The sequence below is a fragment of the Cavia porcellus genome, unplaced genomic scaffold (genome assembly GCF_034190915.1).
Source record: "Cavia porcellus strain 051 isolate PalLab524CR breed Dunkin Hartley unplaced genomic scaffold, mCavPor4.1 scaffold_3, whole genome shotgun sequence".
Lineage (NCBI taxonomy): Eukaryota > Metazoa > Chordata > Mammalia > Rodentia > Caviidae > Cavia > Cavia porcellus.
In genome coordinates, this window is record NW_026947486.1 from 3,895,860 (window position 1) to 3,922,970 (window position 27,111).

The window sequence follows — 27,111 nt, forward strand, 5'->3', positions numbered from 1 at the left end:
AGTAATACTGCACAACTTCAAGTGAAGTGCACTGTCCCTTGACAATGGCAAGTCTGGGCAAACCTCTAGTAACTGAAAATCTTAGAAAGTCTAAAAGTGAGTGAATGAAAATGGGCCTCTCCACATTTGGACAGGGCCTCTCCTGAAGCACACATTTGTGGAAAAAGTAATTATGAGAGACGCATGAACTCCCAAAACGGAATGGAAATTTTCTTGTTTAGGCCTGGAACGCTATGGCCTGGAGCCCTGTGTTTCTAACTGGATGAGCAAAGTGTGAGCAGAGATCAAAGTAAAACACACAGCATTTAGGGAACTCGATATTTAACCAGGTGTCCAGAGTAGTGGCAAACTGTACTTGTGTCAATTTGCTCAAATCCTGTCTTCACAAGAAAGTAAATTCCAGCACGACCAGTGACTAGAGGAGGACACATTTCAAAGGACTTGTAAAAAGTCCAACCCTGAAGTTAGGCCAACACTGAATTTAGATGAAAAGTAGCAGAGTCTGTTAGTCTTTCAAGTTTTAATAGGAGAAACTTATAGCATGTAATAGCTGTTACATGAATAACTTCAGAGCTTTTGGAGAGGTCGAAATCACTATGAGTGAGGGCTTCCCTGACTCACAAAGTTAAAAATAGTAAAACACACAATTTGAAAAACCAATCAACCAATTAAATACAAACACTAAGTCCAAAGGGTTTCACTGGTTTTAAAACCACTTATGGAATGCACAACAATTGATGAGGCTTACTCTGCATTCTGCTTTACCCAGGCCCGGTACATGAGCAACTGTGAAAGCAAAATTCAAAATGTTATGTGAAGTGACCATTTCATTGTTGAAACCATGACCCAATAGACATTTTCTCTTTTGAAACTTCGTACATTATCCATATATGTTCTCAAAGGGAAGGAATACACAGGATTTAGGCTGAATTTTTTTTTCAGTATTTTGTGTTCCACCAGATTTATTTGAAGATCTCCTGTCCTGCATCCACTGCCCAATGCAGAAGGCCACACATAGGACAACCCACATGAGAACTTCACTTCTACAGCCTGATTAAATCATCATGAGAATATAATTTTCCTTTCATCATCAAAGATTTTTACATCAGATTAACCAGCTCTCTTGCTTTCCCATGTTTTTCCCTGGTTTTTGTACCTTGAAATGGGTGTGCACTCTTCTCAGCCTTGATCTCCATCTTCCCCCGTATTTCCAAACATATTCATCTGGGAAACATGTAAAGATCTTATTCGGGGCTTGTTTCATTGTTTTCAAATATCTGCCCTTGAAATTCAACTTCCACCACTGTCTCTCCTATCCAAAGCTATGTAATTGCAGAGGATTTCTGCTGAGAAATTTCACAGAAAGCTCTTATACTGCAGGTGAATGATGCCAGCAAGTCTTGACTGAATAGCTTAGGGAACAGGACTCAGCCAAATGACAGACATGACAAGGGAAAACCATATGCTCAAGGATAGGACATGGCAGAGATCATCGTCCAGGCCCTGGCATATTTCATATCCCATTGAAAGTACATCCATGTGTAGATTGGCTAGCATTTCCATCCACAAATTCTGAGCAGTGAAGCCTTCAGAGAGAATATTGTGGCATACCAGGCCAAGAATATTCATCCTATTTAAATATTGCCCTACAAGGTCCTCTGTGCCACTGAGGTCTCCATGGCAATGCCCAGCATTGTGACTCAGGTCTCCTACTGCACACTTGTATCCTAGAGCCTAAAGTCCAGCTCACAATGGTGCTCAGCCAATCACAGCCCATTGTGGTTTTCTGGCAACCACAAGCTTGTGGATTTCTGTGAACTGTTTCAGCCCAACTCTGCAGCTTTCCACCTCATACAACCACAGCCATTCCAATCATGCAGTATTTGATTAGCCTCTCTATGTTGCATCAGAATTTTTTTTTACAGTTGTAGTGATCAAGAAAATTTGACATATTTTGAGAAGTGGAGGGAAGTCATTGGAAAACCTTTTGGTATGTCTGAGGTCTATGGGTTCCAAACTTGACTACCCCAGTCTTTTAAATTTTCAAGCCTAGAGCCTAAAATCCCCCTCACAGTGATGTTCAGCCAATCTCAGCCCAGTGTGGTTGCCTGGCAACCACAAGCCTGTGGATTTCTGTGAACAGTTTCAGCCCAACTCTGCAGCTTTCCACCTCATACAACCACAGCCATTCCAATCATGCAGTATTTGATTAACCTCTCTAAGTTGCCTCAGAATTTTCTTTGAAGTTGTGGTGATCAAGCAAATTTGACATATTTTGACAAGTGGAGGGAAGTAATTGGGTCTGTCTTTAGCTCTGTTTGTGGTATATGGGGTCCAAACGTGACTAGCCCAGTCTATTCAATTATCAAACTTAGAAAGCCAAATGTTTCAAGGGAGGAAAGAAAATGCCACAATGATTTGGGTTCTACCAAGTTTCTGGTGGCTTGGGAAGCAAACCTGCAAACCATACATGCAGTCTCTGCTGGATTACTGCCACCATGGTAGTATCAGTTAGCACTAAAAGCCAGCAACCAGAAGATGAGACCCAAAATGAAAGTGAATCCTTGCAGTGCATGAATATGTGGAGTGCCTGCTTCAACTATCCAGCTTCCTTGGGGTTCACTTGTCTGCAATCGCTATTTCAAGGAGGTCTGCAGCCATTCCAGCATAACCCTGAACACTAAACATGAGGTATTAGCACAATACCTTATCACCAGCAGGTTTTCCCAGAATTCAAATGTAACATGGTGAAAGGGAAACCCTTAGAAAAGGGATGCAAATGCCCCTTTCACTAAAAATCCCAGGTATTTTCTCATGGCATGGAATATTTAGACTCCACAACTCATGTAGTGAACCCAGGGACCTAGACCAAGTGTGTCTAGTTTAATGTTGTCCTCTTTTTGGAAACAGCATCTTATGTAGTTGTTGAAAGAGGCCTTGAGATAAATTCGTAGCCCAAGATGGACTGGAACTCCCAAGGATCCATCCACCTCAGCCCCCAGATTGCTGGGATTATAGGCATGAGCGACCATGCCAAGCATGTGCACAGAGATTCTTACATAATTTGTGAAATCCCACTACTGGTCTATAGGTAGTTTCTGTGCTTCAGGCTTTAGGAATATGCCTCTCTTTGTTGTGGCTCCCCTTGTTCAGGTGTCCATTTCTATTGTGATAAGCTCCAAGGCCCCAGGCAAGGGAGTGGCTGCCCTTCCTCTGGTGTGTCCTTGGATGATTACAGCCCAGGTGAACAGGGTTCAAATATATTGGATCCTGTGCATTTGAAGAGGAAATGAGTAAAGATTCATGAGTTAATGTGGACATGCCAGGGAATTGAGGGGCCATGATAGAGACAAAACTTCAGGCCATGGACCCAAGGCTGAGGATTCTCTACCTCTAGCTTCTTGAATAGTGGGCCTGCTGAGCAATTGTGTGCTCTCAAATGTAATTTGATGGGTTTTGTTTTAATTTATTTTGTTTTTTGCTTTGGTTTTTTACATGGAAGGAACTGTACCATGGTTTAAAGAAGCTGGAGTGTCTTACCTAAGAGAAATTTGCAAAAAGGGACAATTCAGCAGCCAAGAATTTCTCAAATGCCCTTGGCGTTTTAAAAAAAGTGACATAAAGTTGAGCGTGTCATGTCCATGTCTCTTTACAAAAGATTTTACCTCCTATTTGATAGGAATTACTGTTTCTTTGAAAGGTCAACCTGCACTGAAATAAAGATAATCCCTCCTTTCCTCATTCTGCTTGAAACCACATTCTTTGTTAGTTATATTTTCTTACACAGAAACACTTGGAGATGACTACAGCAAGAGTTTCCCATTGGTGGAATTTCCACGGAGACACATGAAGTAATACTGCACAACTTTAAGTGAATTGCACTGTCCCTTGACAATGGCAAGTCTGGGCAAACCTCTAGTAACTGAAAATCTTAGAAAGTCTAAAAGTGAGTGAATGAAAATGGGCCTCTCCACATTTGGACAGGGCCTCTCCTGAAGCACACATTTGTGGAAAAAGTAATTATGAGAGACGCATGAACTCCCAAAACGGAATGGAAATTTTCTTGTTTAGGCCTGGAACGCTATGGCCTGGAGCCCTGTGTTTCTAACTGGATGAGCAAAGTGTGAGCAGAGATCAAAGTAAAACACACAGCATTTAGGGAACTCGATATTTAACCAGGTGTCCAGAGTAGTGGCAAACTGTACTTGTGTCAATTTGCTCAAATCCTGTCTTCACAAGAAAGTAAATTCCAGCACGACCAGTGACTAGAGGAGGACACATTTCAAAGGACTTGTAAAAAGTCCAACCCTGAAGTTAGGCCAACACTGAATTTAGATGAAAAGTAGCAGAGTCTGTTAGTCTTTCAAGTTTTAATAGGAGAAACTTATAGCATGTAATAGCTGTTACATGAATAACTTCAGAGCTTTTGGAGAGGTCGAAATCACTATGAGTGAGGGCTTCCCTGACTCACAAAGTTAAAAATAGTAAAACACACAATTTGAAAAACCAATCAACCAATTAAATACAAACACTAAGTCCAAAGGGTTTCACTGGTTTTAAAACCACTTATGGAATGCACAACAATTGATGAGGCTTACTCTGCATTCTGCTTTACCCAGGCCCGGTACATGAGCAACTGTGAAAGCAAAATTCAAAATGTTATGTGAAGTGACCATTTCATTGTTGAAACCATGACCCAATAGACATTTTCTCTTTTGAAACTTCGTACATTATCCATATATGTTCTCAAAGGGAAGGAATACACAGGATTTAGGCTGAATTTTTTTTTCAGTATTTTGTGTTCCACCAGATTTATTTGAAGATCTCCTGTCCTGCATCCACTGCCCAATGCAGAAGGCCACACATAGGACAACCCACATGAGAACTTCACTTCTACAGCCTGATTAAATCATCATGAGAATATAATTTTCCTTTCATCATCAAAGATTTTTACATCAGATTAACCAGCTCTCTTGCTTTCCCATGTTTTTCCCTGGTTTTTGTACCTTGAAATGGGTGTGCACTCTTCTCAGCCTTGATCTCCATCTTCCCCCGTATTTCCAAACATATTCATCTGGGAAACATGTAAAGATCTTATTCGGGGCTTGTTTCATTGTTTTCAAATATCTGCCCTTGAAATTCAACTTCCACCACTGTCTCTCCTATCCAAAGCTATGTACTTGCAGAGGATTTCTGCTGAGAAATTTCACAGAAAGCTCTTATACTGCAGGTGAATGATGCCAGCAAGTCTTGACTGAATAGCTTAGGGAACAGGACTCAGCCAAATGACAGACATGACAAGGGAAAAGCATATGCTCAAGGATAGGACATGGCAGAGATCATCGTCCAGGCCCTGGCATATTTCATATCCCATTGAAAGTACATCCATGTGTAGATTGGCTAGCATTTCCATCCACAAATTCTGAGCAGTGAAGCCTTCAGAGAGAATATTGTGGCATACCAGGCCAAGAATATTCATCCTATTTAAATATTGCCCTACAAGGTCCTCTGTGCCACTGAGGTCTCCATGGCAATGCCCAGCATTGTGACTCAGGTCTCCTACTGCACACTTGTATCCTAGAGCCTAAAGTCCAGCTCACAATGGTGCTCAGCCAATCACAGCCCATTGTGGTTTTCTGGCAACCACAAGCTTGTGGATTTCTGTGAACTGTTTCAGCCCAACTCTGCAGCTTTCCACCTCATACAACCACAGCCATTCCAATCATGCAGTATTTGATTAGCCTCTCTATGTTGCATCAGAATTTTTTTTTACAGTTGTAGTGATCAAGAAAATTTGACATATTTTGAGAAGTGGAGGGAAGTCATTGGAAAACCTTTTGGTATGTCTGAGGTCTATGGGTTCCAAACTTGACTACCCCAGTCTTTTAAATTTTCAAGCCTAGAGCCTAAAATCCCCCTCACAGTGATGTTCAGCCAATCTCAGCCCAGTGTGGTTGCCTGGCAACCACAAGCCTGTGGATTTCTGTGAACAGTTTCAGCCCAACTCTGCAGCTTTCCACCTCATACAACCACAGCCATTCCAATCATGCAGTATTTGATTAACCTCTCTAAGTTGCCTCAGAATTTTCTTTGAAGTTGTGGTGATCAAGCAAATTTGACATATTTTGACAAGTGGAGGGAAGTAATTGGGTCTGTCTTTAGCTCTGTTTGTGGTATATGGGGTCCAAACGTGACTAGCCCAGTCTATTCAATTATCAAACTTAGAAAGCCAAATGTTTCAAGGGAGGAAAGAAAATGCCACAATGATTTTGGTTCTACCAAGTTTCTGGTGGCTTGGGAAGCAAACCTGCAAACCATACATGCAGTCTCTGCTGGATTACTGCCACCATGGTAGTATCAGTTAGCACTAAAAGCCAGCAACCAGAAGATGAGACCCAAAATGAAAGTGAATCCTTGCAGTGCATGAATATGTGGAGTGCCTGCTTCAACTATCCAGCTTCCTTGTTCACTTGTCTGCAATCGCTATTTCAAGGAGGTCTGCAGCCATTCCAGCATAACCCTGAACACTAAACATGAGGTATTAGCACAATACCTTATCACCAGCAGGTTTTCCCAGAATTCAAATGTAACATGGTGAAAGGGAAACCCTTAGAAAAGGGATGCAAATGCCCCTTTCACTAAAAATCCCAGGTATTTTCTCATGGCATGGAATATTTAGACTCCACAACTCATGTAGTGAACCCAGGGACCTAGACCAAGTGTGTCTAGTTTAATGTTGTCCTCTTTTTGGAAACAGCATCTTATGTAGTTGTTGAAAGAGGCCTTGAGATAAATTCGTAGCCCAAGATGGACTGGAACTCCCAAGGATCCATCCACCTCAGCCCCCAGATTGCTGGGATTATAGGCATGAGCGACCATGCCAAGCATGTGCACAGAGATTCTTACATAATTTGTGAAATCCCACTACTGGTCTATAGGTAGTTTCTGTGCTTCAGGCTTTAGGAATATGCCTCTCTTTGTTGTGGCTCCCCTTGTTCAGGTGTCCATTTCTATTGTGATAAGCTCCAAGGCCCCAGGCAAGGGAGTGGCTGCCCTTCCTCTGGTGTGTCCTTGGATGATTACAGCCCAGGTGAACAGGGTTCAAATATATTGGATCCTGTGCATTTGAAGAGGAAATGAGTAAAGATTCATGAGTTAATGTGGACATGCCAGGGAATTGAGGGGCCATGATAGAGACAAAACTTCAGGCCATGGACCCAAGGCTGAGGATTCTCTACCTCTAGCTTCTTGAATAGTGGGCCTGCTGAGCAATTGTGTGCTCTCAAATGTAATTTGATGGGTTTTGTTTTAATTTATTTTGTTTTTTGCTTTGGTTTTTTACATGGAAGGAACTGTACCATGGTTTAAAGAAGCTGGAGTGTCTTACCTAAGAGAAATTTGCAAAAAGGGACAATTCAGCAGCCAAGAATTTCTCAAATGCCCTTGGCGTTTTAAAAAAAGTGACATAAAGTTGAGCGTGTCATGTCCATGTCTCTTTACAAAAGATTTTACCTCCTATTTGATAGGAATTACTGTTTCTTTGAAAGGTCAACCTGCACTGAAATAAAGATAATCCCTCCTTTCCTCATTCTGCTTGAAACCACATTCTTTGTTAGTTATATTTTCTTACACAGAAACACTTGGAGATGACTACAGCAAGAGTTTCCCATTGGTGGAATTTCCACGGAGACACATGAAGTAATACTGCACAACTTTAAGTGAATTGCACTGTCCCTTGACAATGGCAAGTCTGGGCAAACCTCTAGTAACTGAAAATCTTAGAAAGTCTAAAAGTGAGTGAATGAAAATGGGCCTCTCCACATTTGGACAGGGCCTCTCCTGAAGCACACATTTGTGGAAAAAGTAATTATGAGAGACGCATGAACTCCCAAAACGGAATGGAAATTTTCTTGTTTAGGCCTGGAACGCTATGGCCTGGAGCCCTGTGTTTCTAACTGGATGAGCAAAGTGTGAGCAGAGATCAAAGTAAAACACACAGCATTTAGGGAACTCGATATTTAACCAGGTGTCCAGAGTAGTGGCAAACTGTACTTGTGTCAATTTGCTCAAATCCTGTCTTCACAAGAAAGTAAATTCCAGCACGACCAGTGACTAGAGGAGGACACATTTCAAAGGACTTGTAAAAAGTCCAACCCTGAAGTTAGGCCAACACTGAATTTAGATGAAAAGAAGCAGAGTCTGTTAGTCTTTCAAGTTTTAATAGGAGAAACTTATAGCATGTAATAGCTGTTACATGAATAACTTCAGAGCTTTTGGAGAGGTCGAAATCACTATGAGTGAGGGCTTCCCTGACTCACAAAGTTAAAAATAGTAAAACACACAATTTGAAAAACCAATCAACCAATTAAATACAAACACTAAGTCCAAAGGGTTTCACTGGTTTTAAAACCACTTATGGAATGCACAACAATTGATGAGGCTTACTCTGCATTCTGCTTTACTCAGGCCCGGTACATGAGCAACTGTGAAAGCAAAATTCAAAATGTTATGTGAAGTGACCATTTCATTGTTGAAACCATGACCCAATAGACATTTTCTCTTTTGAAACTTCGTACATTATCCATATATGTTCTCAAAGTGAAGGAATACACAGGATTTAGGCTGAATTTTTTTTTCAGTATTTTGTGTTCCACCAGATTTATTTGAAGATCTCCTGTCCTGCATCCACTGCCCAATGCAGAAGGCCACACATAGGACAACCCACATGAGAACTTCACTTCTACAGCCTGATTAAATCATCATGAGAATATAATTTTCCTTTCATCATCAAAGATTTTTACATCAGATTAACCAGCTCTCTTGCTTTCCCATGTTTTTCCCTGGTTTTTGTACCTTGAAATGGGTGTGCACTCTTCTCAGCCTTGATCTCCATCTTCCCCCGTATTTCCAAACATATTCATCTGGGAAACATGTAAAGATCTTATTCGGGGCTTGTTTCATTGTTTTCAAATATCTGCCCTTGAAATTCAACTTCCACCACTGTCTCTCCTATCCAAAGCTATGTACTTGCAGAGGATTTCTGCTGAGAAATTTCACAGAAAGCTCTTATACTGCAGGTGAATGATGCCAGCAAGTCTTGACTGAATAGCTTAGGGAACAGGACTCAGCCAAATGACAGACATGACAAGGGAAAAGCATATGCTCAAGGATAGGACATGGCAGAGATCATCGTCCAGGCCCTGGCATATTTCATATCCCATTGAAAGTACATCCATGTGTAGATTGGCTAGCATTTCCATCCACAAATTCTGAGCAGTGAAGCCTTCAGAGAGAATATTGTGGCATACCAGACCAAGAATATTCATCCTATTTAAATATTGCCCTACAAGGTCCTCTGTGCCACTGAGGTCTCCATGGCAATGCCCAGCATTGTGACTCAGGTCTCCTACTGCACACTTGTATCCTAGAGCCTAAAGTCCAGCTCACAATGGTGCTCAGCCAATCACAGCCCATTGTGGTTTTCTGGCAACCACAAGCTTGTGGATTTCTGTGAACTGTTTCAGCCCAACTCTGCAGCTTTCCACCTCATACAACCACAGCCATTCCAATCATGCAGTATTTGATTAGCCTCTCTATGTTGCATCAGAATTTTTTTTTACAGTTGTAGTGATCAAGAAAATTTGACATATTTTGAGAAGTGGAGGGAAGTCATTGGAAAACCTTTTGGTATGTCTGAGGTCTATGGGTTCCAAACTTGACTACCCCAGTCTTTTAAATTTTCAAGCCTAGAGCCTAAAATCCCCCTCACAGTGATGTTCAGCCAATCTCAGCCCAGTGTGGTTGCCTGGCAACCACAAGCCTGTGGATTTCTGTGAACAGTTTCAGCCCAACTCTGCAGCTTTCCACCTCATACAACCACAGCCATTCCAATCATGCAGTATTTGATTAACCTCTCTAAGTTGCCTCAGAATTTTCTTTGAAGTTGTGGTGATCAAGCAAATTTGACATATTTTGACAAGTGGAGGGAAGTAATTGGGTCTGTCTTTAGCTCTGTTTGTGGTATATGGGGTCCAAACGTGACTAGCCCAGTCTATTCAATTATCAAACTTAGAAAGCCAAATGTTTCAAGGGAGGAAAGAAAATGCCACAATGATTTGGGTTCTACCAAGTTTCTGGTGGCTTGGGAAGCAAACCTGCAAACCATACATGCAGTCTCTGCTGGATTACTGCCACCATGGTAGTATCAGTTAGCACTAAAAGCCAGCAACCAGAAGATGAGACCCAAAATGAAAGTGAATCCTTGCAGTGCATGAATATTTGGAGTGCCTGCTTCAACTATCCAGCTTCCTTGGGGTTCACTTGTCTGCAATCGCTATTTCAAGGAGGTCTGCAGCCATTCCAGCATAACCCTGAACACTAAACATGAGGTATTAGCACTATACCTTATCGCCAGCAGGTTTTCCCAGAATTCAACTGTAACATGGTGAAAGGGAAACCCTTAGAAAAGGGATGCAAATGCCCCTTTCACTAAAAATCCCAGGTATTTTCTCATGGCATGAAATATTTAGACTCCACAACTCATGTAGTGAACCCAGGGACCTAGACCAAGTGTGTCTAGTTTAATGTTGTCCTCTTTTTGGAAACAGCATGTTATGTAGTTGTTGAAAGAGGCCTTGAGATAAATTCGTAGCCCAAGATGGACTGGAACTCCCAAGGATCCATCCACCTCAGCCCCCAGATTGCTGGGATTATAGGCATGAGCGACCATGCCAAGCATGTGCACAGAGATTCTTACATAATTTGTGAAATCCCACTACTGGTCTATAGGTAGCTTCTGTGCTTCAGGCTTTAGGAATATGCCTCTCTTTGTTTTGGCTCCCCTTGTTCAGGTGTCCATTTCTACTGTGATAAGCTCCAAGGCCCCAGGCAAGGGAGTGGCTGCCCTTCCTCTGGTGTGCCTTGCATGATTACAGCCCAGGTGAACAGGGTTCAAATATATTGGATCCTGTGCATTTGAAGAGGAAATGAGGAGAGATTCATGAGTTAATGTGGACATGCCAGGGAATTGAGGGGCCATGATAGAGACAAAACTTCAGGCCATGGACTGAAGGCTGAGGATTCTGTACCTCTAGCTTCTTGAATAGTGGGCCTGCTGAGCAATTGTGTGCTCTCAAATGTAATTTGATGGGTTTTGTTTTAATTTATTTTGTTTTTTGCTTTGGTTTTTTACATGGAAGGAACTGTACCATGGTTTAAAGAAGCTGGAGTGTCTTACCTAAGAGAAATTTGCAAAAAGGGACAATTCAGCAGCCAAGAATTTCTCAAATGCCCTTGGCGTTTTAAAAAAAGTGACATAAAGTTGAGCGTGTCATGTCCATGTCTCTTTACAAAAGATTTTACCTCCTATTTGATAGGAATTACTGTTTCTTTGAAAGGTCAACCTGCACTGAAATAAAGATAATCCCTCCTTTCCTCATTCTGCTTGAAACCACATTCTTTGTTAGTTATATTTTCTTACACAGAAACACTTGGAGATGACTACAGCAAGAGTTTCCCATTGGTGGAATTTCCACGGAGACTCATGAAGTAATACTACACAACTTCAAGTGAAGTGCACTGTCCCTTGACAATGGCAAGTCTGGGCAAACCTCTAGTAACTGAAAATCTTAGAAAGTCTAAAAGTGAGTGAATGAAAATGGGCCTCTCCACATTTGGACAGGGCCTCTCCTGAAGCACACATTTGTGGAAAAAGTAATTATGAGAGACGCATGAACTCCCAAAACGGAATGGAAATTTTCTTGTTTAGGCCTGGAACGCTATGGCCTGGAGCCCTGTGTTTCTAACTGGATGAGCAAAGTGTGAGCAGAGATCAAAGTAAAACACACAGCATTTAGGGAACTCGATATTTAACCAGGTGTCCAGAGTAGTGGCAAACTGTACTTGTGTCAATTTGCTCAAATCCTGTCTTCACAAGAAAGTAAATTCCAGCACGACCAGTGACTAGAGGAGGACACATTTCAAAGGACTTGTAAAAAGTCCAACCCTGAAGTTAGGCCAACACTGAATTTAGATGAAAAGTAGCAGAGTCTGTTAGTCTTTCAAGTTTTAATAGGAGAAACTTATAGCATGTAATAGCTGTTACATGAATAACTTCAGAGCTTTTGGAGAGGTCGAAATCACTATGAGTGAGGGCTTCCCTGACTCACAAAGTTAAAAATAGTAAAACAAACAATTTGAAAAACCAATCAACCAATTAAATACAAACACTAAGTCCAAAGGGTTTCACTGGTTTTAAAACCACTTATGGAATGCACAACAATTGATGAGGCTTACTCTGCATTCTGCTTTACTCAGGCCCGGTACATGAGCAACTGTGAAAGCAAAATTCAAAATGTTATGTGATGTGACCATTTCATTGTTGAAACCATGACCCAATAGACATTTTCTCTTTTGAAACTTCGTACATTATCCATATATGTTCTCAAAGGGAAGGAATACACAGGATTTAGGCTGAATTTTTTTTTTCAGTATTTTGTGTTCCACCAGATTTATTTGAAGATCTCCTGTCCTGCATCCACTGCCCAATGCAGAAGGCCACACATAGGACAACCAACATGAGAACTTCACTTCTACAGCCTGATTAAATCATCATGAGAATATAATTTTCCTTTCATCATCAAAGATTTTTACATCAGATTAACCAGCTCTCTTGCTTTCCCATGTTTTTCCCTGGTTTTTGTACCTTGAAATGGGTGTGCACTCTTCTCAGCCTTGATCTCCATCTTCCCCCGTATTTCCAAACATATTCATCTGGGAAACATGTAAAGATCTTATTCGGGGCTTGTTTCATTGTTTTCAAATATCTGCCCTTGAAATTCAACTTCCACCACTGTCTCTCCTATCCAAAGCTATTTACTTGCAGAGGATTTCTGCTGAGAAATTTCACAGAAAGCTCTTATACTGCAGGTGAATGATGCCAGCAAGTCTTGACTGAATAGCTTAGGGAACAGGACTCAGCCAAATGACAGACATGACAAGGGAAAAGCATATGCTCAAGGATAGGACATGGCAGAGATCATCGTCCAGGCCCTGGCATATTTCATATCCCATTGAAAGTACATCCATGTGTAGATTGGCTAGCATTTCCATCCACAAATTCTGAGCAGTGAAGCCTTCAGAGAGAATATTGTGGCATACCAGGCCAAGAATATTCATCCTATTTAAATATTGCCCTACAAGGTCCTCTGTGCCACTGAGGTCTCCATGGCAATGCCCAGCATTGTGACTCAGGTCTCCTACTGCACACTTGTATCCTAGAGCCTAAAGTCCAGCTCACAATGGTGCTCAGCCAATCACAGCCCATTGTGGTTTTCTGGCAACCACAAGCTTGTGGATTTCTGTGAACTGTTTCAGCCCAACTCTGCAGCTTTCCACCTCATACAACCACAGCCATTCCAATCATGCAGTATTTGATTAGCCTCTCTATGTTGCATCAGAATTTTTTTTTACAGTTGTAGTGATCAAGAAAATTTGACATATTTTGAGAAGTGGAGGGAACTCATTGGAAAACTTTTGGTATGTCTGAGGTCTATGGGTTCCAAACTTGACTACCCCAGTCTTTTAAATTTTCAAGCCTAGAGCCTAAAATCCCCCTCACAGTGATGTTCAGCCAATCTCAGCCCAGTGTGGTTGCCTGGCAACCACAAGCCTGTGGATTTCTGTGAACAGTTTCAGCCCAACTCTGCAGCTTTCCACCTCATACAACCACAGCCATTCCAATCATGCAGTATTTGATTAACCTCTCTAAGTTGCCTCAGAATTTTCTTTGAAGTTGTGGTGATCAAGCAAATTTGACATATTTTGACAAGTGGAGGGAAGTAATTGGGTCTGTCTTTAGCTCTGTTTGTGGTATATGGGGTCCAAACGTGACTAGCCCAGTCTATTCAATTATCAAACTTAGAAAGCCAAATGTTTCAAGGGAGGAAAGAAAATGCCACAATGATTTGGGTTCTACCAAGTTTCTGGTGGCTTGGGAAGCAAACCTGCAAACCATACATGCAGTCTCTGCTGGATTACTGCCACCATGGTAGTATCAGTTAGCACTAAAAGACAGCAACCAGAAGATGAGACCCAAAATGAAAGTGAATCCTTGCAGTGCATGAATATTTGGAGTGCCTGCTTCAACTATCCAGCTTCCTTGGGGTTCACTTGTCTGCAATCGCTATTTCAAGGAGGTCTGCAGCCATTCCAGCATAACCCTGAACACTAAACATGAGGTATTAGCACAATACCTTATCACCAGCAGGTTTTCCCAGAATTCAAATGTAACATGGTGAAAGGGAAACCCTTAGAAAAGGGATGCAAATGCCCCTTTCACTAAAAATCCCAGGTATTTTCTCATGGCATGGAATATTTAGACTCCACAACTCATGTAGTGAACCCAGGGACCTAGACCAAGTGTGTCTAGTTTAATGTTGTCCTTTTTTTGGAAACAGCATCTTATGTAGTTGTTGAAAGAGGCCTTGAGATAAATTCGTAGCCCAAGATGGACTGGAACTCCCAAGGATCCATCCACCTCAGCCCCCAGATTGCTGGGATTATAGGCATGAGCGACCATGCCAAGCATGTGCACAGAGATTCTTACATAATTTGTGAAATCCCACTACTGGTCTATAGGTAGTTTCTGTGCTTCAGGCTTTAGGAATATGCCTCTCTTTGTTTTGGCTCCCCTTGTTCAGGTGTCCATTTCTATTGTGATAAGCTCCAAGGCCCCAGGCAAGGGAGTGGCTGCCCTTCCTCTGGTGTGTCCTTGGATGATTACAGCCCAGGTGAACAGGGTTCAAATATATTGGATCCTGTGCATTTGAAGAGGAAATGAGTAAAGATTCATGAGTTAATGTGGACATGCCAGGGAATTGAGGGGCCATGATAGAGACAAAACTTCAGGCCATGGACCCAAGGCTGAGGATTCTCTACCTCTAGCTTCTTGAATAGTGGGCCTGCTGAGCAATTGTGTGCTCTCAAATGTAATTTGATGGGTTTTGTTTTAATTTATTTTGTTTTTTGCTTTGGTTTTTTACATGGAAGGAACTGTACCATGGTTTAAAGAAGCTGGAGTGTCTTACCTAAGAGAAATTTGCAAAAAGGGACAATTCAGCAGCCCAGAATTTCTCAAATGCCCTTGGCGTTTTAAAAAAAGTGACATAAAGTTGAGCGTGTCATGTCCATGTCTCTTTACAAAAGATTTTACCTCCTATTTGATAGGAATTACTGTTTCTTTGAAAGGTCAACCTGCACTGAAATAAAGATAATCCCTCCTTTCCTCATTCTGCTTGAAACCACATTCTTTGTTAGTTATATTTTCTTACACAGAAACACTTGGAGATGACTACAGCAAGAGTTTCCCATTGGTGGAATTTCCACGGAGACACATGAAGTAATACTGCACAACTTCAAGTGAAGTGCACTGTCCCTTGACAATGGCAAGTCTGGGCAAACCTCTAGTAACTGAAAATCTTAGAAAGTCTAAAAGTGAGTGAATGAAAATGGGCCTCTCCACATTTGGACAGGGCCTCTCCTGAAGCACACATTTGTGGAAAAAGTAATTATGAGAGACGCATGAACTCCCAAAACGGAATGGAAATTTTCTTGTTTAGGCCTGGAACGCTATGGCCTGGAGCCCTGTGTTTCTAACTGGATGAGCAAAGTGTGAGCAGAGATCAAAGTAAAACACACAGCATTTAGGGAACTCGATATTTAACCAGGTGTCCAGAGTAGTGGCAAACTGTACTTGTGTCAATTTGCTCAAATCCTGTCTTCACAAGAAAGTAAATTCCAGCACGACCAGTGACTAGAGGAGGACACATTTCAAAGGACTTGTAAAAAGTCCAACCCTGAAGTTAGGCCAACACTGAATTTAGATGAAAAGTAGCAGAGTCTGTTAGTCTTTCAAGTTTTAATAGGAGAAACTTATAGCATGTAATAGCTGTTACATGAATAACTTCAGAGCTTTTGGAGAGGTCGAAATCACTATGAGTGAGGGCTTCCCTGACTCACAAAGTTAAAAATAGTAAAACACACAATTTGAAAAACCAATCAACCAATTAAATACAAACACTAAGTCCAAAGGGTTTCACTGGTTTTAAAACCACTTATGGAATGCACAACAATTGATGAGGCTTACTCTGCATTCTGCTTTACTCAGGCCCGGTACATGAGCAACTGTGAAAGCAAAATTCAAAATGTTATGTGATGTGACCATTTCATTGTTGAAACCATGACCCAATAGACATTTTCTCTTTTGAAACTTCGTACATTATCCATATATGTTCTCAAAGGGAAGGAATACACAGGATTTAGGCTGAATTTTTTTTTTCAGTATTTTGTGTTCCACCAGATTTATTTGAAGATCTCCTGTCCTGCATCCACTGCCCAATACAGAAGGCCACACATAGGACAACCAACATGAGAACTTCACTTCTACAGCCTAATTAAATCATCATGAGAATATAATTTTCCTTTCATCATCAAAGATTTTTACATCAGATTAACCAGCTCTCTTGCTTTCCCATGTTTTTCCCTGGTTTTTGTACCTTGAAATGGGTGTGCACTCTTCTCAGCCTTGATCTCCATCTTCCCCCGTATTTCCAAACATATTCATCTGGGAAACATGTAAAGATCTTATTCGGGGCTTGTTTCATTGTTTTCAAATATCTGCCCTTGAAATTCAACTTCCACCACTGTCTCTCCTATCCAAAGCTATTTACTTGCAGAGGATTTCTGCTGAGAAATTTCACAGAAAGCTCTTATACTGCAGGTGAATGATGCCAGCAAGTCTTGACTGAATAGCTTAGGGAACAGGACTCAGCCAAATGACAGACATGACAAGGGAAAAGCATATGCTCAAGGATAGGACATGGCAGAGATCATCGTCCAGGCCCTGGCATATTTCATATCCCATTGAAAGTACATCCATGTGTAGATTGGCTAGCATTTCCATCCACAAATTCTGAGCAGTGAAGCCTTCAGAGAGAATATTGTGGCATACCAGGCCAAGAATATTCATCCTATTTAAATATTGCCCTACAAGGTCCTCTGTGCCACTGAGGTCTCCATGGCAATGCCGAGCATTGTGACTCAGGTCTCCTACTGCACACTTGTATCCTAGAGCCTAAAGTCCAGCTCACAATGGTGCTCAGCCAATCACAGCCCATTGTGGTTTTCTGGCAACCACAAGCTTGTGGATTTCTGTGAACTGTTTCAGCCCAACTCTGCAGCTTTCCACCTCATACAACCACAGCCATTCCAATCATGCAGTATTTGATTAGCCTCTCTATGTTGCATCAGAATTTTTTTTTACAGTTGTAGTGATCAAGAAAATTTGACATATTTTGAGAAGTGGAGGGAAGTCATTGGAAAACCTTTTGGTATGTCTGAGGTCTATGGGTTCCAAACTTGACTACTCCAGTCTTTTAAATTTTCAAGCCTAGAGCCTAAAATCCCCCTCACTGTGATGTTCAGCCAATCTCAGCCCAGTGTGGTTGCCTGGCAACCACAAGCCTGTGGATTTCTGTGAACAGTTTCAGCCCAACTCTGCAGCTTTCCACCTCATACAACCACAGCCATTCCAATCATGCAGTATTTGATTAACCTCTCTAAGTTGCCTCAGAATTTTCTTTGAAGTTGTGGTGATCAAGCAAATTTGACATATTTTGACAAGTGGAGGGAAGTAATTGGGTCTGTCTTTAGCTCTGTTTGTGGTATATGGGGTCCAAACGTGACTAGCCCAGTCTATTCAATTATCAAACTTAGAAAGCCAAATGTTTCAAGGGAGGAAAGAAAATGCCACAATGATTTGGGTTCTACCAAGTTTCTGGTGGCTTGGGAAGCAAACCTGCAAACCATACATGCAGTCTCTGCTGGATTACTGCCACCATGGTAGTATCAGTTAGCACTAAAAGCCAGCAACCAGAAGATGAGACCCAAAATGAAAGTGAATCCTTGCAGTGCATGAATATTTGGAGTGCCTGCTTCAACTATCCAGCTTCCTTGGGGTTCACTTGTCTGCAATCGCTATTTCAAGGAGGTCTGCAGCCATTCCAGCATAACCCTGAACACTAAACATGAGGTATTAGCACAATACCTTATCACCAGCAGGTTTTCCCAGAATTCAAATGTAACATGGTGAAAGGGAAACCCTTAGAAAAGGGATGCAAATGCCCCTTTCACTAAAAATCCCAGGTATTTTCTCATGGCATGGAATATTTAGACTCCACAACTCATGTAGTGAACCCAGGGACCTAGACCAAGTGTGTCTAGTTTAATGTTGTCCTCTTTTTGGAAACAGCATCTTATGTAGTTGTTGAAAGAGGCCTTGAGATAAATTCGTAGCCCAAGATGGACTGGAACTCCCAAGGATCCATCCACCTCAGCCCCCAGATTGCTGGGATTATAGGCATGAGCGACCATGCCAAGCATGTGCACAGAGATTCTTACATAATTTGTGAAATCCCACTACTGGTCTATAGGTAGTTTCTGTGCTTCAGGCTTTAGGAATATGCCTCTCTTTGTTTTGGCTCCCCTTGTTCAGGTGTCCATTTCTATTGTGATAAGCTCCAAGGCCCCAGGCAAGGGAGTGGCTGCCCTTCCTCTGGTGTGTCCTTGGATGATTACAGCCCAGGTGAACAGGGTTCAAATATATTGGATCCTGTGCATTTGAAGAGGAAATGAGTAAAGATTCATGAGTTAATGTGGACATGCCAGGGAATTGAGGGGCCATGATAGAGACAAAACTTCAGGCCATGGACCCAAGGCTGAGGATTCTCTACCTCTAGCTTCTTGAATAGTGGGCCTGCTGAGCAATTGTGTGCTCTCAAATGTAATTTGATGGGTTTTGTTTTAAATTATTTTGTTTTTTGCTTTGGTTTTTTACATGGAAGGAACTGTACCATGGTTTAAAGAAGCTGGAGTGTCTTACCTAAGAGAAATTTGCAAAAAGGGACAATTCAGCAGCCAAGAATTTCTCAAATGCCCTTGGCGTTTTAAAAAAAGTGACATAAAGTTGAGCGTGTCATGTCCATGTCTCTTTACAAAAGATTTTACCTCCTATTTGATAGGAATTACTGTTTCTTTGAAAGGTCAACCTGCACTGAAATAAAGATAATCCCTCCTTTCCTCATTCTGCTTGAAACCACATTCTTTGTTAGTTATATTTTCTTACACAGAAACACTTGGAGATGACTACAGCAAGAGTTTCCCATTGGTGGAATTTCCACGGAGACACATGAAGTAATACTGCACAACTTCAAGTGAAGTGCACTGTCCCTTGACAATGGCAAGTCTGGGCAAACCTCTAGTAACTGAAAATCTTAGAAAGTCTAAAAGTGAGTGAATGAAAATGGGCCTCTCCACATTTGGACAGGGCCTCTCCTGAAGCACACATTTGTGGAAAAAGTAATTATGAGAGACGCATGAACTCCCAAAACGGAATGGAAATTTTCTTGTTTAGGCCTGGAACGCTATGGCCTGGAGCCCTGTGTTTCTAACTGGATGAGCAAAGTGTGAGCAGAGATCAAAGTAAAACACACAGCATTTAGGGAACTCGATATTTAACCAGGTGTCCAGAGTAGTGGCAAACTGTACTTGTGTCAATTTGCTCAAATCCTGTCTTCACAAGAAAGTAAATTCCAGCACGACCAGTGACTAGAGGAGGACACATTTCAAAGGACTTGTAAAAAGTCCAACCCTGAAGTTAGGCCAACACTGAATTTAGATGAAAAGTAGCAGAGTCTGTTAGTCTTTCAAGTTTTAATAGGAGAAACTTATAGCATGTAATAGCTGTTACATGAATAACTTCAGAGCTTTTGGAGAGGTCGAAATCACTATGAGTGAGGGCTTCCCTGACTCACAAAGTTAAAAATAGTAAAACAAACAATTTGAAAAACCAATCAACCAATTAAATACAAACACTAAGTCCAAAGGGTTTCACTGGTTTTAAAACCACTTATGGAATGCACAACAATTGATGAGGCTTACTCTGCATTCTGCTTTACTCAGGCCCGGTACATGAGCAACTGTGAAAGCAAAATTCAAAATGTTATGTGATGTGACCATTTCATTGTTGAAACCATGACCCAATAGACATTTTCTCTTTTGAAACTTCGTACATTATCCATATATGTTCTCAAAGGGAAGGAATACACAGGATTTAGGCTGAATTTTTTTTTTCAGTATTTTGTGTTCCACCAGATTTATTTGAAGATCTCCTGTCCTGCATCCACTGCCCAATGCAGAAGGCCACACATAGGACAACCCACATGAGAACTTCACTTCTACAGCCTGATTAAATCATCATGAGAATATAATTTTCCTTTCATCATCAAAGATTTTTACATCAGATTAACCAGCTCTCTTGCTTTCCCATGTTTTTCCCTGGTTTTTGTACCTTGAAATGGGTGTGCACTCTTCTCAGCCTTGATCTCCATCTTCCCCCGTATTTCCAAACATATTCATCTGGGAAACATGTAAAGATCTTATTCGGGGCTTGTTTCATTGTTTTCAAATATCTGCCCTTGAAATTCAACTTCCACCACTGTCTCTCCTATCCAAAGCTATTTACTTGCAGAGGATTTCTGCTGAGAAATTTCACAGAAAGCTCTTATACTGCAGGTGAATGATGCCAGCAAGTCTTGACTGAATAGCTTAGGGAACAGGACTCAGCCAAATGACAGACATGACAAGGGAAAAGCATATGCTCAAGGATAGGACATGGCAGAGATCATCGTCCAGGCCCTGGCATATTTCATATCCCATTGAAAGTACATCCATGTGTAGATTGGCTAGCATTTCCATCCACAAATTCTGAGCAGTGAAGCCTTCAGAGAGAATATTGTGGCATACCAGGCCAAGAATATTCATCCTATTTAAATATTGCCCTACAAGGTCCTCTGTGCCACTGAGGTCTCCATGGCAATGCCCAGCATTGTGACTCAGGTCTCCTACTGCACACTTGTATCCTAGAGCCTAAAGTCCAGCTCACAATGGTGCTCAGCCAATCACAGCCCATTGTGGTTTTCTGGCAACCACAAGCTTGTGGATTTCTGTGAACTGTTTCAGCCCAACTCTGCAGCTTTCCACCTCATACAACCACAGCCATTCCAATCATGCAGTATTTGATTAGCCTCTCTATGTTGCATCAGAATTTTTTTTTACAGTTGTAGTGATCAAGAAAATTTGACATATTTTGAGAAGTGGAGGGAAGTCATTGGAAAACCTTTTGGTATGTCTGAGGTCTATGGGTTCCAAACTTGACTACCCCAGTCTTTTAAATTTTCAAGCCTAGAGCCTAAAATCCCCCTCACAGTGATGTTCAGCCAATCTCAGCCCAGTGTGGTTGCCTGGCAACCACAAGCCTGTGGATTTCTGTGAACAGTTTCAGCCCAACTCTGCAGCTTTCCACCTCATACAACCACAGCCATTCCAATCATGCAGTATTTGATTAACCTCTCTAAGTTGCCTCAGAATTTTCTTTGAAGTTGTGGTGATCAAGCAAATTTGACATATTTTGACAAGTGGAGGGAAGTAATTGGGTCTGTCTTTAGCTCTGTTTGTGGTATATGGGGTCCAAACGTGACTAGCCCAGTCTATTCAATTATCAAACTTAGAAAGCCAAATGTTTCAAGGGAGGAAAGAAAATGCCACAATGATTTGGGTTCTACCAAGTTTCTGGTGGCTTGGGAAGCAAACCTGCAAACCATACATGCAGTCTCTGCTGGATTACTGCCACCATGGTAGTATCAGTTAGCACTAAAAGCCAGCAACCAGAAGATGAGACCCAAAATGAAAGTGAATCCTTGCAGTGCATGAATATTTGGAGTGCCTGCTTCAACTATCCAGCTTCCTTGGGGTTCACTTGTCTGCAATCGCTATTTCAAGGAGGTCTGCAGCCATTCCAGCATAACCCTGAACACTAAACATGAGGTATTAGCACAATACCTTATCACCAGCAGGTTTTCCCAGAATTCAAATGTAACATGGTGAAAGGGAAACCCTTAGAAAAGGGATGCAAATGCCCCTTTCACTAAAAATCCCAGGTATTTTCTCATGGCATGGAATATTTAGACTCCACAACTCATGTAGTGAACCCAGGGACCTAGACCAAGTGTGTCTAGTTTAATGTTGTCCTCTTTTTGGAAACAGCATCTTATGTAGTTGTTGAAAGAGGCCTTGAGATAAATTCGTAGCCCAAGATGGACTGGAACTCCCAAGGATCCATCCACCTCAGCCCCCAGATTGCTGGGATTATAGGCATGAGCGACCATGCCAAGCATGTGCACAGAGATTCTTACATAATTTGTGAAATCCCACTACTGGTCTATAGGTAGTTTCTGTGCTTCAGGCTTTAGGAATATGCCTCTCTTTGTTTTGGCTCCCCTTGTTCAGGTGTCCATTTCTATTGTGATAAGCTCCAAGGCCCCAGGCAAGGGAGTGGCTGCCCTTCCTCTGGTGTGTCCTTGGATGATTACAGCCCAGGTGAACAGGGTTCAAATATATTGGATCCTGTGCATTTGAAGAGGAAATGAGTAAAGATTCATGAGTTAATGTGGACATGCCAGGGAATTGAGGGGCCATGATAGAGACAAAACTTCAGGCCATGGACCCAAGGCTGAGGATTCTCTACCTCTAGCTTCTTGAATAGTGGGCCTGCTGAGCAATTGTGTGCTCTCAAATGTAATTTGATGGGTTTTGTTTTAAATTATTTTGTTTTTTGCTTTGGTTTTTTACATGGAAGGAACTGTACCATGGTTTAAAGAAGCTGGAGTGTCTTACCTAAGAGAAATTTGCAAAAAGGGACAATTCAGCAGCCCAGAATTTCTCAAATGCCCTTGGCGTTTTAAAAAAAGTGACATAAAGTTGAGTGTGTCATGTCCATGTCTCTTTACAAAAGATTTTACCTCCTATTTGATAGGAATTACTGTTTCTTTGAAAGGTCAACCTGCACTGAAATAAAGATAATCCCTCCTTTCCTCATTCTGCTTGAAACCACATTCTTTGTTAGTTATATTTTCTTACACAGAAACACTTGGAGATGACTACAGCAAGAGTTTCCCATTGGTGGAATTTCCACGGAGACACATGAAGTAATACTGCACAACTTCAAGTGAAGTGCACTGTCCCTTGACAATGGCAAGTCTGGGCAAACCTCTAGTAACTGAAAATCTTAGAAAGTCTAAAAGTGAGTGAATGAAAATGGGCCTCTCCACATTTGGACAGGGCCTCTCCTGAAGCACACATTTGTGGAAAAAGTAATTATGAGAGACGCATGAACTCCCAAAACGGAATGGAAATTTTCTTGTTTAGGCCTGGAACGCTATGGCCTGGAGCCCTGTGTTTCTAACTGGATGAGCAAAGTGTGAGCAGAGATCAAAGTAAAACACACAGCATTTAGGGAACTCGATATTTAACCAGCTGTCCAGAGTAGTGGCAAACTGTACTTGTGTCAATTTGCTCAAATCCTGTCTTCACAAGAAAGTAAATTCCAGCACGACCAGTGACTAGAGGAGGACACATTTCAAAGGACTTGTAAAAAGTCCAACCCTGAAGTTAGGCCAACACTGAATTTAGATGAAAAGTAGCAGAGTCTGTTAGTCTTTCAAGTTTTAATAGGAGAAACTTATAGCATGTAATAGCTGTTACATGAATAACTTCAGAGCTTTTGGAGAGGTCGAAATCACTATGAGTGAGGGCTTCCCTGACTCACAAAGTTAAAAATAGTAAAACACACAATTTGAAAAACCAATCAACCAATTAAATACAAACACTAAGTCCAAAGGGTTTCACTGGTTTTAAAACCACTTATGGAATGCACAACAATTGATGAGGCTTACTCTGCATTCTGCTTTACTCAGGCCCGGTACATGAGCAACTGTGAAAGCAAAATTCAAAATGTTATGTGAAGTGACCATTTCATTGTTGAAACCATGACCCAATAGACATTTTCTCTTTTGAAACTTCGTACATTATCCATATATGTTCTCAAAGGGAAAGAATACACAGGATTTAGGCTGAATTTTTTTTCAGTATTTTGTGTTCCACCAGATTTATTTGAAGATCTCCTGTCCTGCATCCACTGCCCAATACAGAAGGCCACACATAGGACAACCAACATGAGAACTTCACTTCTACAGCCTGATTAAATCATCATGAGAATATAATTTTCCTTTCATCATCAAAGATTTTTACATCAGATTAACCAGCTCTCTTGCTTTCCCATGTTTTTCCCTGGTTTTTGTACCTTGAAATGGGTGTGCACTCTTCTCAGCCTTGATCTCCATCTTCCCCCGTATTTCCAAACATATTCATCTGGGAAACATGTAAAGATCTTATTCGGGGCTTGTTTCATTGTTTTCAAATATCTGCCCTTGAAATTCAACTTCCACCACTGTCTCTCCTATCCAAAGCTATTTACTTGCAGAGGATTTCTGCTGAGAAATTTCACAGAAAGCTCTTATACTGCAGGTGAATGATGCCAGCAAGTCTTGACTGAATAGCTTAGGGAACAGGACTCAGCCAAATGACAGACATGACAAGGGAAAAGCATATGCTCAAGGATAGGACATGGCAGAGATCATCGTCCAGGCCCTGGCATATTTCATATCCCATTGAAAGTACATCCATGTGTAGATTGGCTAGCATTTCCATCCACAAATTCTGAGCAGTGAAACCTTCAGAGAGAATATTGTGGCATACCAGGCCAAGAATATTCATCCTATTTAAATATTGCCCTACAAGGTCCTCTGTGCCACTGAGGTCTCCATGGCAATGCCCAGCATTGTGACTCAGGTCTCCTACTGCACACTTGTATCCTAGAGCCTAAAGTCCAGCTCACAATGGTGCTCAGCCAATCACAGCCCATTGTGGTTTTCTGGCAACCACAAGCTTGTGGATTTCTGTGAACTGTTTCAGCCCAACTCTGCAGCTTTCCACCTCATACAACCACAGCCATTCCAATCATGCAGTATTTGATTAGCCTCTCTATGTTGCATCAGAATTTTTTTTTACAGTTGTAGTGATCAAGAAAATTTGACATATTTTGAGAAGTGGAGGGAAGTCATTGGAAAACCTTTTGGTATGTCTGAGGTCTATGGGTTCCAAACTTGACTACTCCAGTCTTTTAAATTTTCAAGCCTAGAGCCTAAAATCCCCCTCACTGTGATGTTCAGCCAATCTCAGCCCAGTGTGGTTGCCTGGCAACCACAAGCCTGTGGATTTCTGTGAACAGTTTCAGCCCAACTCTGCAGCTTTCCACCTCATACAACCACAGCCATTCCAATCATGCAGTATTTGATTAACCTCTCTAAGTTGCCTCAGAATTTTCTTTGAAGTTGTGGTGATCAAGCAAATTTGACATATTTTGACAAGTGGAGGGAAGTAATTGGGTCTGTCTTTAGCTCTGTTTGTGGTATATGGGGTCCAAACGTGACTAGCCCAGTCTATTCAATTATCAAACTTAGAAAGCCAAATGTTTCAAGGGAGGAAAGAAAATGCCACAATGATTTGGGTTCTACCAAGTTTCTGGTGGCTTGGGAAGCAAACCTGCAAACCATACATGCAGTCTCTGCTGGATTACTGCCACCATGGTAGTATCAGTTAGCACTAAAAGCCAGCAACCAGAAGATGAGACCCAAAATGAAAGTGAATCCTTGCAGTGCATGAATATTTGGAGTGCCTGCTTCAACTATCCAGCTTCCTTGGGGTTCACTTGTCTGCAATCGCTATTTCAAGGAGGTCTGCAGCCATTCCAGCATAACCCTGAACACTAAACATGAGGTATTAGCACAATACCTTATCACCAGCAGGTTTTCCCAGAATTCAAATGTAACATGGTGAAAGGGAAACCCTTAGAAAAGGGATGCAAATGCCCCTTTCACTAAAAATCCCAGGTATTTTCTCATGGCATGGAATATTTAGACTCCACAACTCATGTAGTGAACCCAGGGACCTAGACCAAGTGTGTCTAGTTTAATGTTGTCCTCTTTTTGGAAACAGCATCTTATGTAGTTGTTGAAAGAGGCCTTGAGATAAATTCGTAGCCCAAGATGGACTGGAACTCCCAAGGATCCATCCACCTCAGCCCCCAGATTGCTGGGATTATAGGCATGAGCGACCATGCCAAGCATGTGCACAGAGATTCTTACATAATTTGTGAAATCCCACTACTGGTCTATAGGTAGTTTCTGTGCTTCAGGCTTTAGGAATATGCCTCTCTTTGTTTTGGCTCCCCTTGTTCAGGTGTCCATTTCTATTGTGATAAGCTCCAAGGCCCCAGGCAAGGGAGTGGCTGCCCTTCCTCTGGTGTGTCCTTGGATGATTACAGCCCAGGTGAACAGGGTTCAAATATATTGGATCCTGTGCATTTGAAGAGGAAATGAGTAAAGATTCATGAGTTAATGTGGACATGCCAGGGAATTGAGGGGCCATGATAGAGACAAAACTTCAGGCCATGGACCCAAGGCTGAGGATTCTCTACCTCTAGCTTCTTGAATAGTGGGCCTGCTGAGCAATTGTGTGCTCTCAAATGTAATTTGATGGGTTTTGTTTTAAATTATTTTGTTTTTTGCTTTGGTTTTTTACATGGAAGGAACTGTACCATGGTTTAAAGAAGCTGGAGTGTCTTACCTAAGAGAAATTTGCAAAAAGGGACAATTCAGCAGCCAAGAATTTCTCAAATGCCCTTGGCGTTTTAAAAAAAGTGACATAAAGTTGAGCGTGTCATGTCCATGTCTCTTTACAAAAGATTTTACCTCCTATTTGATAGGAATTACTGTTTCTTTGAAAGGTCAACCTGCACTGAAATAAAGATAATCCCTCCTTTCCTCATTCTGCTTGAAACCACATTCTTTGTTAGTTATATTTTCTTACACAGAAACACTTGGAGATGACTACAGCAAGAGTTTCCCATTGGTGGAATTTCCACGGAGACACATGAAGTAATACTGCACAACTTCAAGTGAAGTGCACTGTCCCTTGACAATGGCAAGTCTGGGCAAACCTCTAGTAACTGAAAATCTTAGAAAGTCTAAAAGTGAGTGAATGAAAATGGGCCTCTCCACATTTGGACAGGGCCTCTCCTGAAGCACACATTTGTGGAAA